Genomic DNA, 6,375 nt, shown 5'->3' with positions numbered 1-6,375 from the left:
TATTGATGAAAGTGAGTAAAATGCAGAGATGCTGCAGGTTTAATTTAGTTTGGCTTTAAGAGTAAGAGTAAGAGGTGGAAGGAGGTTCAAAGCTTTTCATTTTATGGTACTGCTTTGTAAAATGGACCTTGCCTGTCATGCAATGTCATAATGGCATGATTGGCCTGCTTCTGTTTTCCTATAGACATGGCAGGAGAAATGATTGAGAGCTTTTCCAGTTTGGCATGGAAACAAAGCAAAGCAATTTCAGTGTGGTAACAAGACTAAGGAGGAGACAGATGCTGTGTGGGCACCAGTACCAGAGCTAAGGGATGAGAAACTTCTCCGTAAGATGTCCCTTTATTGCTCCAGCAGCTATTATGGGCTGTGTCTCCCCAAGCATGGCAGCTCACCACTGTGGAAACGCAAGGCCTCTGGTCATAAATAAGATAAGCCGAAAAACTTTGATAGTTATCACAGAAATGGACTTTCCTTCCTTGGAATTTTCCTGCCTTAACATCCACAGGGAAAAGCTACGTGGTCGGATTTCATAATTCCTTTCAAGAATTTTGTTTGCAAATCTCAAAGCTTTTTTCTCTAAGTTTTCTAAGTTTGTAGGTACTTCAATATTTGTATTTGCATTTCAGATTTTTAAAATTCATTGCTTTAAAGAACTACATCTGAAGAGCAATGTTTAGCTCTTTATTTATTATTGTATTTTATTTATCTAAAGACCAATATGTTGCTTCCTACTGATAACGTCAGATGAATATCATCATGAAGTTAAATGAGCTTCTTCAACAGTGAGCCCTGTGGAATAGACGCACCTTTCCTTCAAGTGTGACCATTTGAGACGGAACAGACCAGAGGATTTTCCATCCCATTACTAGAATATGTTTCTGTGACAAAGTTCTAGCAAGTTTTAGTCCATAATCCATTTCAAGGGAAATTCTCATTTCTGTTTTTTTTTCAGTTATGTCTTTTAACTTATGTTTTCTGGATCTTATTCCATTTGAGTGAAATATGAATAGATGAAGAGATGTGGTATCAGAGCTCATTAAACAAAACTTTTCTGGTAACATGCTTCATCCTATCTAGTTATTTGAATTAAGTTAAGCTTAAAGGAAAAGAACAAAACAAAGCTATAAAGAAAATTGGAAGTTATTCATTGTCATTCGTCATGAACAAGCTCAGAGGCTGGGATATTTGGCATGATGACAATGAAACTGCAGGAAATTGAGCACACTCCAATGTTGGTGAGGACGGTCCATCCATTCTGCATATGTCTGCATCTTTGGGACTTAGAGTCTGGCAAGTGGAAGAGGGATTTCATCTTGTTGGAAAATATAAGTTGGAAAATCAACCTACATGAAATTGCAGAAGCCAAGGGGTGAGTGTTCTAGAACCTGTCTAATTCTTTCTTTTCTTTTAGCTAGACTGCATTACATGATTCTATGTGTTCATTATTTTTGGACACTTTCTAAAGAGTAGCTAGAATTGTAAAGACACTACTAAGGTGATAATTTAAAAACTCTGCTGTCATTCGTATCAATTAATAAACTCAAATTAGGTAGAAGACTTGGCCCAACTTTCTATTTTTTTGCTGAAATTGGTTATTAATTTCATTTTTGTTAGTTGAATGTTTGGGTTTCTCTATGGTGCGTCTAATAAGATTTTGTGTCTACATTTTGAGGCTTTATGACCTTTCTCCTCTCAGTATTTCAGTGTGTTTGTGGTTGCTGCTCATGTTTAACCTGCTACTCTTAACTTTTAGCAGTGGGAATTAAGAGTTCAGGCATCTGGATCTATTTAAATATCAAAACTCTGGGAAGCTTCTCTGATAACCAAATCACAGTTATCCATGTACTTGCTCTGAGCAGCAGTTGAAGTTAGGTGATATTTTACTTAGTGATCCTTGTATAGCATTTATTATTTATTAAGCTCAGTTTTCAGTTTTTTTACAAGCATTTGTTTATTTAATCTGCATAACAAAGTCATTAGAAGGTATTATTTGTATTCATAATTTTCAGATGAGGTAATTTAGATGCAGAGAAGTTTAAGCACTTGTTCACATTCACACAAGAGCAAGTGTTAGAGTAAGGATTTAAGCTTAACCAGGATAGTTCTGGGGGGTACTAGGTTTACCACTACACCAATGCCTGTTAACCTTGATTTGCTGACCATTATGATAATTATGAAGTCAAAACAAGGAATAAACTTAGTAGTTTAGTCAAATAGACTTTAATGAGGAAGCAGGTTTAAAACAAATGGTCAGTAAACACTTTTTGGGCACATAATATACACCAAGCAATATGCCTCCTAGCAGCCTGGCATTGAATGGCAAAGCTAGGTCCTCAGGAAGAGTGGCTGTCCAGGAATGGACTAGGTGGAATTAATCATATTAAATCCTATATTTAAAATTACTCTGTTCGCTGTATTTTGTTGATTAACAATCAATACAAGAAACATGGATCTAATCTTTCCAAATTGTAATTTGGAAGAATTTTATAAGAAGTGCCGCTCTAATTTTGATTCTGGTAGCATTAGTACCTGAGGTTTTAGAAATAAATTGAGATTCCAATGCTATAAAACAGCACTCTCAAATGTTTTGGTCTCAGGATTTCTTTACATGCTAGGAAATTTTTGAGAATAACCCCCCCACCCCCCCAGCCAAAAAAGAAAGCTTTTGTTAATGTGGGTCATATCTCTCAATATTTATATTAGAAATTAAAATAGAAAATTTTTTAACTAATTACTAATTCATTTTAAAGTGACAGTAATAATCCCATTACATCTTGACACAAATGGCATATTTTAATAAGAAATAACTATCTTTTTCAAAACAACAAAAAATGAGTGACATTTGCTATGGTTTGGATATAATTTGTTTGTCCCCACCAAAACTCATGTTGAAATTTGATCCTCAATGTACCAGTGTTGGGAAGTGGGGCCTAGTGGGAGGTATTTGGGTTATGGAGGTGGATCCCGCATGAATGGCTCTGTGCTGCTCTGGTATTAGTGCATTCTCACTCTTCTTTTTTTTTTTTTTTTTTTTAAACACAGGGTCTCACTCTCTCATCCAGGCTGGAGCATGGGGGTACAATCATAGCTCACCACAACCTTGAACTCCTGGGCTCAAAGGATCCTTCCAGTTCATCCTCTTGAGTAGCTCGGATTACAGGCATACACCACCGCGCCTGGCTAAGTTCTCAATCTTGAAAGATTGAATTAGTTCTCATGGGAGTGAATTAGTTCCTGTGGTACTGGGTTGTTATAAAGCCAGGATGCCCTTAGGTTTTCTTCTCTTCTCACATGTCTACTTTCCCATTGCCCTTCTCGGCCACGTTGTGATGTGGCATGAAAGTCCTGTCCAGAAGCCAGGACCATGCCCTCGAACTTCTCAGTCTGTGGAACAATGAGCTAAATAAACTTCCTTTAAAATAAATTTTTAGGTATTCTGCTTTAAGCAACACAAAAGGTACTAATACAGCATTGTTTTAAATTTGTACAAATTTCTTTATTGTGTGGCTTAATAGAAAGCTAGATGCTTAGGTTTGCTTCTCTAAACATTCTGTTATAATCTTACACATTAAACTCTGGAAAACTCTGTTGTACACTTGTGAGAGAATGAGAGTGAAATAGAGAAATTAGCATCTTGGTTTATTATAAAAATAGTTTGGATCTTTTGAAACCTTTAAAGACTCTTAGGAAACCCTGTGGTTCTCTGGCCATGCTTTGAGAACGACTGCTATAGGATAAATCCACTGCCAAGTTAATCTTTTGTTATGCTATATGTTTTAGCTTGTTTTCATTTACTACTCTCTGAAGTTGAGCTTCAGCAATTCAACATACTGATTATGATTTTCGCTTTTTTTTTTTTTTTTTTTTTTGGGACAAAGTTTTGCTCTTGTTGCCCAGGCTGGAGTGCAGTGGTGTGATCTCGGCTCACTGCCAATCTCCGCCTCCCGGATTCAAGTGATTCTCCTGCCTCAGCCTCCTGAGTAGCTGGGATTACAGGCACATGCCACCACGCCTGGCTAATTTTTGTATTTTTGGTAGAGACAGGGTATCACCATGTTGGCCAGATGGTATCGAACTCCTTACTTCAGGTGACCTGCCCACCTCGACCTCCCAAAGTGCTGGGATTACAGATGTGAGCCACCGCGCCTGGTTGATTATGATTTTCAAATACTAGGTGACTCCTTCTTAGCATTGGTATATTTTATGTATATTAAATGTCCATGAATTTAAAAAAATTTAAATGAAAGCACGTGACAGTTTCAAGTACTCCAACACTTGAGAAGCTACAATATGGTGTACAGTGCACACAAGGTGATTTGAGCATCAGATAAATTGAGACAGACAGATAGAAAGTGTTAGGTGTATATGTAACTATAGGCATCTATGTTTGGCTTAATAAAAACACAATGTTTCTTATGTATTGTCCTGCAATGGAAATTAACAGTTTAATACTTTTCTATTAACCTATCTACCTGGACTTGTTTTTTTTTTTTTTTTTAATAATCTGCAGAGGTGGGTATTTTGATCAAATTAGTAATGGCAACACTACTCTTTCACAATTTTGAAAATAGTGTCTAGGTTGGAATAGCCAACGAAATATTAGATATTTATAATTTTTGCAATGCTTTTAAATGTGTTAATTGTTAATACTCATTTGACTAGTTTACTTTATTGTGGCTGAAATGCAGGCTCACAAGTAGTAAGACACACTTACTGTTTCTAAGTTCTATTATGGGATGTGAAGTTCCTTTAGTTTTTCCAAGGTCTGATAGGCATGGGGGCTTTTAATTTCACATGGGATGCTTACAAATTGTCTTCTATTTACACACAGCTTTTGAAGTAATTATTTTCCTTTTTAGTGTCCAAATCTGTCAAGCAAAGAGCCTTTTTAGTAAAAATTGTGATTTAAAGAGAATAATTGCTGCAGAAGAGTAGTGAAAAATGTTCAAATTGACATTTTGAAGGAAAGCACAAACAAAAGAAATTAATTTTATTTCAAGAAAAGCGAAAAAGTTTTTTCCCATAACGTAGTAAACATTTTGGCAAAGAAAATAGCAAGTATGAGTAGATGCGTGTGTGTGTGTGTGTGTGCCCTTTTCAAGAGAAGTTGACACTAAAATGATGCTTCAGATGCCAGAGTGAAGAGGTTTCTAGTTGAAACATTTAATTATTATCCAAATAGGGTAGAGAAACAAAGTCTAATTTCTTTCCTGTATTTGGAAGTGCTTGGTGTGGATAAGAAGTCTGAGTGACAGCTGCAACTGCCAAGCAACCTCACACAATGGGAGTATTCTGCTTCTCAGTTACAGAAGGAGACTCTAAGGCCTTCTCCCATATTTGGAGGCAAGGAGTCCTCTTCTTCTTTGGCATCTTCCATTAGCAGTTTTAAGAGAGTTTGTTACCCATTTTCAAAAGTGTGTTCGTAAAGATGGTGAATGCTAAAGGATGACTTAAAATGTATATACATAAACATAGAGCAAACTATAACAAAGAAGGGTAAATAAATGCATTTTAAATTAATAAGACTTTTTCTTTTTTTCTTCTTTTTTTGATCAGGTGCATTTATTCTGGTTTTTTTTGTTATTACTTTTGCTTTTGTTTTTGAGACAGGTTCTCATTCTCTCACCCAGGCTGGAGTGCAGTGGCGTGATCTTGGCTCACTGCAGCCTGGACCCCCCGGGCTCAAGTGATCCTCCTACCTCAGGCTCTTGACTAGCTGGGACTAAAGATAGATGCCACCACACCCGGCTAATTTTTTGTATTTTTGGTAGAGATGAGGTTTCACTATGTTGCCCAGGGTGGTCTTGAACTCCCAAGCTCAAGTGGTCCACCTGCCTCGGCCTCCTAAAGTGCTGGAATTATAGGCCTGAGGCACCATGCCTGGTTTGTTTCCTGTGTTTAGACATGGATCTGAAGTTTCTACAGTCTGAAGTTTTTCTTTAAAATTAGCAGTAGGTTTGAGCTTGTAGAAATAAACCCCTTTCCAGAAAAAGGAACGCTTTTACACTGTTGGTGGGACTGTAAACTAGTTCAGCCATTGTGGAAGTCAGTGTGGTGATTCCTCAGGGATCTAGAACTAGAAATACCATTTGACCCAGCCATCCCATTACTGGGTATATACCCAAAGGACTATAAATCATGCTGCTATAAAGACACATGCACACGTATGTTTATTGCGGCACTATTCACAATAGCAAAGACTTGGAACCAACCCAAATGTCCAACAACGATAGACTAGATTAAGAAAATGTGGCACATATACACCATGGAATACTATGCAGCCATAAAAAATGATGAGTTCATGTCCTTTGTAGGGACATGGATGAAACTGGAAACCATCATTCTCAGTAAACTATCGCAAGGACAAAAAACCAA

General features: G+C 37.0%; 1 long non-coding RNA gene across 1 annotated transcript; it reads left to right on the top strand.

Annotated features, from left to right (window-relative positions):
* Nucleotides 1-638: 638 nt before the first annotated feature.
* Nucleotides 639-4,416, top strand: LOC129473204 (uncharacterized). The gene is made up of 2 exons (XR_008654216.2): nucleotides 639-1,369; nucleotides 3,043-4,416. It is a non-coding gene; the product is annotated as an uncharacterized lncRNA (long non-coding RNA).
* Nucleotides 4,417-6,375: the final 1,959 nt, after the last annotated feature.

Source organism: Symphalangus syndactylus, chromosome 23, assembly GCF_028878055.3.
Source record: "Symphalangus syndactylus isolate Jambi chromosome 23, NHGRI_mSymSyn1-v2.1_pri, whole genome shotgun sequence".
In the NCBI taxonomy this organism is placed as follows: domain Eukaryota; kingdom Metazoa; phylum Chordata; class Mammalia; order Primates; family Hylobatidae; genus Symphalangus; species Symphalangus syndactylus.
This window is presented reverse-complemented; position numbering and strand designations above follow the sequence as displayed.